The 10,019-nt window shown below is 48.6% G+C and overlaps 1 protein-coding gene and 1 long non-coding RNA gene across 5 annotated transcripts in view; one reads left to right on the top strand and one right to left on the bottom strand.

Annotated features, from left to right (window-relative positions):
- The window catches only part of cmtm4 (CKLF-like MARVEL transmembrane domain containing 4), a 95,002-nt gene that overhangs the window by 4,342 nt on the left and 80,641 nt on the right, over positions 1–10,019 (top strand). The gene's annotated exons all lie outside the window — the stretch shown is intronic.
- Positions 4,796–10,019, bottom strand: part of LOC132407049 (uncharacterized) — a 29,933-nt gene continuing 24,709 nt past the window's right edge. The window contains exon 5 of the long non-coding RNA XR_009516364.1: positions 4,796–9,776. This is a non-coding gene — a long non-coding RNA (uncharacterized LOC132407049). The remainder of the gene's footprint in view (positions 9,777–10,019) is intronic.

The raw sequence follows: 10,019 nt of genomic DNA, 5'->3' as shown, positions 1-10,019 counted from the left end.
ACACAGACACACACACAGACACACACACAGACAGTCACACACACACACACAGACACACACACAGTCACACACACACACAGACACACACTCACACACACACAGACACACACTCACACACACAGACACACGCACAGACAGACACACACACACAGACACACACACACACAGACACACACACACACAGACACACACAGAGACACACAGACACAGACACAGTCACACACACACACAGACACACACACACACAGACACACACACACACACACAGACACGCACAGACAGACACACACACACACAGACACACACACACAGTCACCCACACACAGACACACACACACACACACACAGACACACACACACAGACTTATCCACACTACATGTAACAATGCTGCTGAAAAAAATGGAGAAATAATGGGGAATTGTGGCCCATTTGGACTAACTTCAAATGTTGGCAAGATGCTGCTGTGATATTTTATGGAAGATGTGTTAACGGCGCACTTTGAAAATGAAGTGCTTATGCAGAGTCAACATGGAATTTAGTTGTGTTTGGCAAATCCAATAGAATTTCTTGAGATGTCCCTGGCAGGGTGGTAGAGCGCCTTCCAGCAGGCAGCTGTTCGAATAGGACCTCCTGCCGCTCTCGGGGACAGAGTCACTGTTCGACAAAATGACGGGAAATTGTATCAGAGCGAGGTGTTTGTGACAGGTTTGTACCGGGTTACGAACAGGACCTCAGCTGTTAGTAACTTACAACTTGGAATCGGTTTACCATTGTGTCAGGTACCAAGGTAGAGTGACAAGCATGTCGTGTATATTGTTTATCCAGATCAGGTCATTACACGGTGCACTGAGCTAGAACATACTGTACAGGCCCTGTGGCCCACGATGTTGTCAACCTTTCAACCTACTCCTAGATCAACCTAACCCTTCCCTCCTACATAGCCCTCCATTTCTCTTTCATCCATGGGCCTGTCTAAGAGTCTCTTAAATACCCCGAATGCATCTGTCTCTGCCACTAGCACTGGCAGTACATTCCGCACACCCACAAGTCTATGTAAAGAAACCTACCCCCATACTTTCCTCCAATCAGCCACCTCCATGCTGGGAAGGAGTCTCGGTTGTCCTCTTGCCATCTGGTAGACCTCTGTCAGGCCACCTCTCATCCCCTGGCTCCAACAAGGTAACGAGGTAGAACAAGTTAAAGTAGTGACAGTGCAAATCAAAGTGTTGGTTACAAAGTGCAGTGCAGGTAAATGATAAAAGGCAGGATCATAACCGGGTAGATCGTGAGGCCAAGGGTCTGCCTTATTGTACGAGGGTCTGATAGAAGCTGTCCTGGAGCCTGGTGGTTCGTGCTTTCAGGCTGTTGTACCTTCTGCCTGATGGGAGAGGGAAGAGAATGTCTGGGATGATTCTGCCAGTGGCTTTACTGAGACCAGGAGATACAGACAAAGCCTATGGTTTCTGTGATGGGCTGAGCTGTGTCCACAACTCTTTCCTGTTCGTTGTGGTTACTGGCAAAGTGTGGCCACAGACAGCTGTGAAGGCAAGTGTCTTTGAGTACACAATGCGGAGGTTGATAGGTTCTTGATTAATCAGGGTGTCAAAGGTTATGAGAAGAAGGCAGGAGAATGGGTTTGAAAGGGATAATGGTGGAATAATAGAACAGGCTCAATGGACCGAATGGCCTCATTCTGTTCTTATGGTTTTTTGCTGCTGCAAACAGTCTTTATGCGTATCCATACATTACTGCATTTGTGTGCTGTGTAAGCATGCAGATACAGCAGGCAGTGAAGAAAGCTAATGACATGTTGGCCATAACAAGGGGAGTTGAGTACAGGAGCAAAGAGGTCCTTCTGCAGTTGTACAGGGCCCTGGTGAGACCCCACCTGGAGTATTGTGTGCAGGTTTGGTCTCCAAATTTGTGGAAAGACATTCTTGCTATTGAGGGAGTGCAGCGTAGGTTCATGAGGTTAATTCCTGGGATGGCGGGACTGTCATATATTGAAAGATTGGAGCGACTGGGCTTGTATACACTGGAATTTAGAAGGATGAGAGGGGATCTGATTGAAACATATAAGATTATTAAGGGATTGACATGCTAGAGGCAGGAAACATGTTCCCGATGTTGGGTGAGTCCAAAACCAGAAGCCACAGTTTAAGAATAAGGGGTAGGCCATTTAGAACGGAGTTGAGGAAAAACTTTTTTACCCGGAGATTTGTAGATTTGTGAATGCTCTGCCTCACAAGCCGGTGGAGGCCAATTCTCTGGATGCTTTCAAGAAAGAGTTAGATAGAGCTCTTATAGATAGCGGGGTCAAGGGATGTGGGGAGAAGGCAGGAACAGGGTACTGATTGTGGATGAGCAGCCATGATCATAGTGAATGGCGGTGCTGGCTCGAAGGGCCAAATGGCCTACTCCTGCACCTGTTGTCTATTGCGCTGACAATAGGCTTGATTTGACCTTTCCTGTCTCCAGTGGCTCCTCACGTCGGTGACCCCATTCATCTTTAATGGGCATTGTACTCTCCCTCATCACTCTTATACTTACAATATAGAACAGCACAGGCCCTTCGGCCCACAATGTCATGTCGACCTTTTAATCTACTCCAAAATTAATCTCACCCTTCCCTCCCACATAACCCTTCAGTTTTCTATCATCCATTTGCCTATCCAAGAGCCTTACACGTCCCTAATGTATCTGCCAAGCCATGATTCATCAGGCTAGGGTGCTTTATGCTGCAATGATAAAAATAGGTTTGGCTCAACGGGGACCAGCTGAATTTTTTCAGCTTCCTGGGGAAGTTGAGGCTTTGGCGAACTTTCTTGGTCATGATATCAACATTCTTAGAACTGGACAGACAATCGATGAAGTTCACCATTCAGGAATTTCAGGTTCTCAGCTGTCTCAGGCTCAACGCCGCTGATGTAGGCAGAGTGTCTGCACCAGCTGATATACCAACATGACCAAGTCTGCTGATGTACTTGTGTAGAATGATCTGTCTGGGTGGCAAAACTGTTCACTGTCATATTTTGGTACATGCAATAGTGGTTATTATTCTATAGATTAATTGAGTGTACCCTCAAGAAAATGAATCTCAGGGTTGTATATGGTGACATATACAGTATATACATTGATTATAAACTTACTTTGAACTGTTAATAAACAACTCTAACGTCAGCACACACATAAATGCTGGAGGAACTCAACAGTTCAGACAGTATCTATGAAGAGGAATAAACAGTGTCTTCATGAAGAGTCTTGGCCTGAATCCAGAGCACCCAAGGGAGACCCACCCTGGTGCAAACTCCATACAGACAGCCCTCGACTTTACTTACCCCATCATTGAAAAGTTCCTACAATCTATGGGCTTACTTTCAAGCACTCTTCATGTTCTTGATATTTATTGCTTATTTATTATTATTATTTCTTTACTTTTGTATTTGCACAGTAGTTTGTTGTATTCTGTACTCTGGTTGAATGCCCAAATTGGGCAGACTTTAATTTCTTTCAGTTATGGGTATTATTCTATAGATTTATTGAGCATGCCCGCTAGAAAATGAATCTCAAGGTTGTATATGGTGGCATACATGTAGTTTGATAATGAATTTAATTTCAACGTTGAACCGAAGGTCAGGAATGACCCCTGACCCCTGATGCCGTGCGGCAGAGTCTCTACCAGCTACATCACTGTGTTGTCCTCTTAACGTGCTGTGCCTTCGGGCACTCATCACCAATCGCTCTTGGGCTGTGTGACTTGAGCCACATGCATCACTTGCTTTGGTGGGTCTGGAGTCGCGTATAATCCCAGACCAGGTAAGGACTGCTATGGGAAGTGGTGGAAGTAGATAGGTCAGAAGTCTTTGAGAGTTTCCATTCCAGGCCCACCAGACTCAAAAACAGTCACTTTCCCCGGGTGGTAAGCTGATCGACACCTCCACCCACTGACCCACCCCTCCACACCCAGACTCAGAAACAGTCACTTTCCCCAAGCAGTGAGTCTGATCGACACCTCCACCCACTGACCCACCCCTCCACACACAGACTCAGAAACAGTCACTTTCCCCAAGCAGTGAGTCTGATCGACACCTCCACCCACTGACCCACCCCTCCACACCCAGACTCAGAAACAGTCACTTTCCCCAAGCAGTGAGTCTGATCGACACCTCCACCCACTGACCCACCCCTCCACACCCAGACTCAGAAACAGTCACTTTCCCCAAGCAGTGAGTCTGATCGACACCTCCACCCACTGACCCACCCCTCCACACACAGACTCAGAAACAGTCACTTTCCCCAAGCACTGAGGCTGATCAACACCTCCACCCACTACCCCACCCCTCCACACCCAGACTCAGAAACAGTCACTTTCCCCAAGCAGTGAGGCTGATCAACACCTCCACCCACTAACCCACCCCTCCACTCACAGACTCATAAACAGTCACTTTCCCCAAGCAGTGAGGCTGATCAACACCTCCGCCCACTGACCCACCCCTCCACACCCAGACTCAGAAACAGTCACTTTCCCCAAGCAGTGAGGCTGATCAACACCTCCGCCCGCTGACCCACCCCTCCACTCCCAGACTCAGAAACAGTCACTTTCCCCAAGCAGTGAGTCTGATCAACACCTCCACCCACTGACCCACCCCTCCACTCCCAGACTCAGAAACAGTCACTTTCCCCAAGCAGTGAGGCTGATCAACACCTCCACCCACTAACCCACCCCTCCACTCACAGACTCATAAACAGTCACTTTCCCCAAGCAGTGAGGCTGATCAACACCTCCGCCCACTGACCCACCCTTCCACTCCCAGACTCAGAAACAGTCACTTTCCCCAAGCAGTGAGGCTGATCAACACCTCCACCCACTGACCCACCCCTCCACTCCCAGACTCAGAAACAGTCACTTTCCCCAAGCAGTGAGTCTGATCAACACCTCCACCCACTGACCCACCCCTCCACTCCCAGACTCAGAAACACTCACTTTCCCTAAGCAGTGAGGCTGATCAACACCTCCGCCCGCTGACCCACCCCTCCACACCCAGACTCAGAAACAGTCACTTTCCCCAAGCAGTGAGGCTGATCAACACCTCCACCCACTGACCCACCCCTCCACTCCCAGACTCAGAAACACTCACTTTCCCTAAGCAGTGAGGCTGATCAACACCTCCGCCCACTGACCCACCCCTCCACACCCAGACTCAGAAACAGTCACTTTCCCCAAGCAGTGAGGCTGATCAACACCTCCGCCCACTACCCCACCCCTCCACTCCCAGACTCAGAATCAGTCACTTTCCCCAAGCAGTGAGGCTGATCGACACCTCCACCCTCTGACCCACCCCTCCACACCCAGACTCAGAAACAGTCACTTTCCCCAAGCAGTGAGGCTGATCAACACCTCCACCCACTAACCCACCCCTCCACTCCCAGACTCAGAAACAGTCACTTTCCCCAAGCAGTGAGGCTGATCAACACCTCCACCCACTAACCCACCCCTCCACTCCCAGACTCAGAAACAGTCACTTTCCCCAAGCAGTGAGTCTGATCAACACCTCCACCCACTGACCCACCCCTCCACTCCCAGACTCAGAAACAGTCACTTTCCCCAAGCAGTGAGGCTGATCAACACCTCCGCCCACTGACCCACCCCTCCACTCCCAGACTCAGAAACAGTCACTTTCCCCAAGCAGTGAGGCTGATCAACACCTCCACCCACTGACCCACCCCTCCACTCCCAGACTCAGAAACAGTCACTTTCCCCAAGCAGTGAGGCTGATCGACACCTCCACCCACTGACCCACCCCTCCACACCCAGACTCAGAAACAGTCACTTTCCCCAAGCAGTGAGGCTGATCAACACCTCCGCCCACTAACCCACCCCTCCACTCCCAGACTCAGAAACAGTCACTTTCCCCAAGCAGTGAGGCTGATCAACACCTCCGCCCACTGACCCACCCCTCCACTCCCAGACTCAGAAACAGTCACTTTCCCCAAGCAGTGAGGCTGATCAACACCTCCGCCCACTAACCCACCCCTCCACTCCCAGACTCAGAAACAGTCACTTTCCCCAAGCAGTGAGGCTGATCAACACCTCCACCCACTAACCCACCCCTCCACACCCAGACTCAGAAACAGTCACTTTCCCCAAGCAGTGAGGCTGATCAACACCTCCACCCACTGACCCACCCCTCCACACCCAGACTCAGAAACAGTCACTTTCCCCAAGCAGTGAGTCTGATCAACACCTCCACCCACTAACCCACCTCTCCACGACCCCCCACCACCACTACTTTATCATTTCCTGTCAGTCACCACTCGTGTGCCTGGAGTCACTTTATGAACATACAAACAGCCTGAAGGCACACACTCAGCGATTCAGGAACAGCTTCTTCCCCTCTGCCATCCGATTCCTAAATGGACATTGAATCCTTGGACACTACCTCACTTTATTTAATATGCAGTATTTCTGTTTTTGCATGTTTCTAAAACTCTATTGAATATATGTAATTGATTTACTTGTTTATTATGTTTTATTTTATTTTTTTCTCTCTCGCTCTCTGCTAGATTATGTATTGCATTGAACTGCTGCTGCTAAGTTAACAAATTTCACATCACATGCCGGTGATAATAAACCTGATTCTGATTCAGTCTATGTGTATGGGCTATCTTATGTATTTATATTTATTGTGTTTCTGTATTCTGTTCTTTATTTCATCACGTGTTTTTTTGTGCTGCATTGAATCTGGAGTAACAATTATTTCATTTTCCTTTACCCTTGTGTACAGGAAATGTCATTAAACAAGAATCTTTACCATGCAGTGATGGAGAGATGGAGTTAGGTGCAGGCAGAAGGAATTGAGTTAAATTCGACAGCGGGTTCAAAGCAGACTTTGTGGGCAGAAAGGCCTGTTACTATTCTATGCTCTGACACTGCTTCACCCTCCCTTACCTTCCCACCAGCTCTCCCCACTCTCCTCTGTTCTCTGCATCTTGAAACATTCTAAGTTAAAGATTCACTTTATTCGTCCCATGTACATCGAAATATACAGCGCTGCTTTGAATCAGTGACCAACACAGTCCGACTGTCACCACGTTTCCAGCGCATACGTAGCACGGCCACGATTTACTAACCCTCACCCATACGTCTCTAGAATGTGGGAGGAAACCGGAGCACCCAGAGGACATGGGGAGAATGAACAACTCCTTACAGAGAGTGACAGGAATTGAGCCTGGGTGGCTGGCACTGTAAATCATTACACTGGGGCTGAATGTGGGCCAGATAATCTATCCCTGTGCTGTACTGTACTATGATCTATCACTGCCTTACCCTCCCCATCACCTCCTCACCCCTTCTTCCCTCACTCTGTCCTCTTCTTGGAATCCTATATGCTGCAGAAATAGACTACTATGAAAGCTAGGATGTAATGCTGAGGCTTTATAAGCCATTAGTCAGACCCCACTTGGAGTATTGTGAGCAGGTTTGGGCCTCTGATCTAAGAAAGGATGCGCTGGTATCTGAGAAGATCCAGAGGAGGTTCACCAGCGATCCCAGGTATGAAAGGGTTAATAACATGTGAGGAGCATTTGATGGCTCTGGGCCTGTACTCACTGGAGATCAGAAGAATAAGGACGGTTCTCATCGGAACTTATCGGATATTGAAAGGCCAGGACAGAGTGGATGTGGAGAGGATGTTTTCGATGGTGGGAGAGTCTGGGACCAGAGGGCACAGCCTCAGAGTAGAGGGGTGTCCATTTGGAACAGAAATTTAGCCAGAGGGCGGCGAATCTGTGGGATTCATTGCCACAGGCAGCTGTGGATGCCAAGTCATTGAGTATATTTAAAGCAGACGATGATAGACTCTTGATTAGTCAGGGTGCCAAAGGTTACAGGGAGAAGGAAGGAGAATGGGGTTGAGAGGGATAGTAAATCAGCCATGATGGAATGACAGAGCAGACTCGATGGGCTGAATGGACTAATTCTGTTTCTATGGCTTATGATCATATGCTGCCGCAAACAGCCTTTTGTTGTATTCGTACCTCACTGCACATGACAATAGACTTGATTTGAATTTTCCCATCTTCTGCGGCTCCGTACATCAATCTTTAATGGGTCCTTTTCTCTCCCTACTCACTTTTTTGCCCTCAACATAGAACAGTACAGGCCCTTCGGCCCATGGTGTTGTGCAGACCTTTTAACCTACTCCACGATCAATCTAACCCTTCCCCCCCTACATAACCCTCCATTTTTCTTCCATCCATGTGTCTGTCTGAGTCTCTTAAATGTCCCTAATATATCTGTCTCTGCCTCCACCTCAAGCAGTGCGTTCCACAACCACCCACCAGTTTGTGTACCTACACATCTCTGACATCCCATATACTTTCCTGCAATCACTTTGAAATTATTTATTGTTTCATTTTTTGTTTTTTATTTAGAGTTGGAAGGGGAGTAGGCCATGCAGCCCCAGCCATCCCCAACAAACCTGATTAAACCTAATCTACACATGGGAAAATTTACACTGACCAATTAATTATCCTACCTGGGATAGGGGAGGAGACCGGAAAACCAGGAAAAAACTGACTCATTCCTTGGGGAGGATGCACAGAAATGCCAGAATTGAACTCCGAACCCTGGAATGGCCCAAGCTGGAACAGTGTTGTGCTACCCTACAGTGATGCCTATGCCCCCTCATGTCAGCCACTTCCACGTTGGGAAAAATGTCCATTCAATCTATGCCTCTTATCACCGTGTACACCTTGATCAAGTCCCCCTCTCACCCTCCCTCACTCCCAAAGAGAGAAGCCCCAGCTCACTTAACCTTTCCCCGTGAGACGTGCAAAATGTCTGATATGTTGTGCAGATAGTATGAGACATACTATTGTCCTACTGGTAGGATTTCTTTCAGTTTACTTTGACATCAGCTGCTAAAGCTGTCTTATGTCCACTTTTTTGCCCTTGCCATTTGCTTGCGGTATACTCCCTGTATACTCCAGCGGTTTACGGAGCATAACAACTTGCAGTGTGCAGTTCGGATGTCAATTCCGGCTTTGTCTGTGCCAACTCCCTGTGGAATGTGTGGGTTTTCTCCCACAGTGGTCACTGTAAATTGTCCTGTGATTAGATTCGGGTGCTGTGTTGGACCTCCTGTATTGCTAAATAAACAAACAAATGGAGAAATAAAGAATTGAGACATAGATGCAGAATTAGGCCATTCAGCCCATCGAGTTTGCTCGGCCATTCCATCGTGGCTGATTTACCTTATTGAGATACAGTGGGGAATAGTTCCTTCCAGCCCTTCGAGCCATGCGGTCCAGCGATCCCCAATTTAATCCCAGCTTAATCATGGACAATCTTCATTGGCAAATTAACCTAACAATTGGTACATTTTTGGAATGTGGGAGGAAGCTGGACGAAATCCACGCGGTTATGGGGGAACGCACAAAACTCCTCACAGACAGGACCAGGGTCCCCAGTACTGTAAAGTGTTGTCCCAGCCCCTCTCCGCCCCATTCTCCTGCCCTCTCGCTGTGACCTTTGACACTCTGACTAGTCAATAACCTATCAACCTCCGCTTTACATGCACCCGCTGACTTGGCCTCGGCAGCCTTTTGTTGTGATGAAGTGTAACTCTGTGCTGACACTCCCTGACGTGCTGCGCACCACGGGCGCGTGTGCAAGGCCGGCTGGCTGCCGAACCAGCTCATCTGGTTGCACGAGTCCAGCAGGTTCAGCGGCAGCTCTGGAAGGAAGTTCAAACGGACAGGGCGAGTAGTCTCCCTATAAGAGAATTCATCACTGTAAACGTATATAGCTAGGGTGCCTGAGACTTTTGCACAGTATTCTTATTGTCAACATGGAGCAGGGAGTGAGTTTGTAAATCTGTCAGGAGCAAAGAATTTGGAATGGTGAGGGTGGAGCGCCGTGGGAGGGGAGTGGGGCAGGTGGTAGAGAAGGAGTGCCAGGGGGAGGGGGTGGCGTGGGTACAGACACACCCAGTCCTGAGACACCAGGCAAGGTCAT

Source organism: Hypanus sabinus, chromosome 17 (assembly GCF_030144855.1).
Source record: "Hypanus sabinus isolate sHypSab1 chromosome 17, sHypSab1.hap1, whole genome shotgun sequence".
In the NCBI taxonomy this organism is placed as follows: domain Eukaryota; kingdom Metazoa; phylum Chordata; class Chondrichthyes; order Myliobatiformes; family Dasyatidae; genus Hypanus; species Hypanus sabinus.
This window is presented reverse-complemented; position numbering and strand designations above follow the sequence as displayed.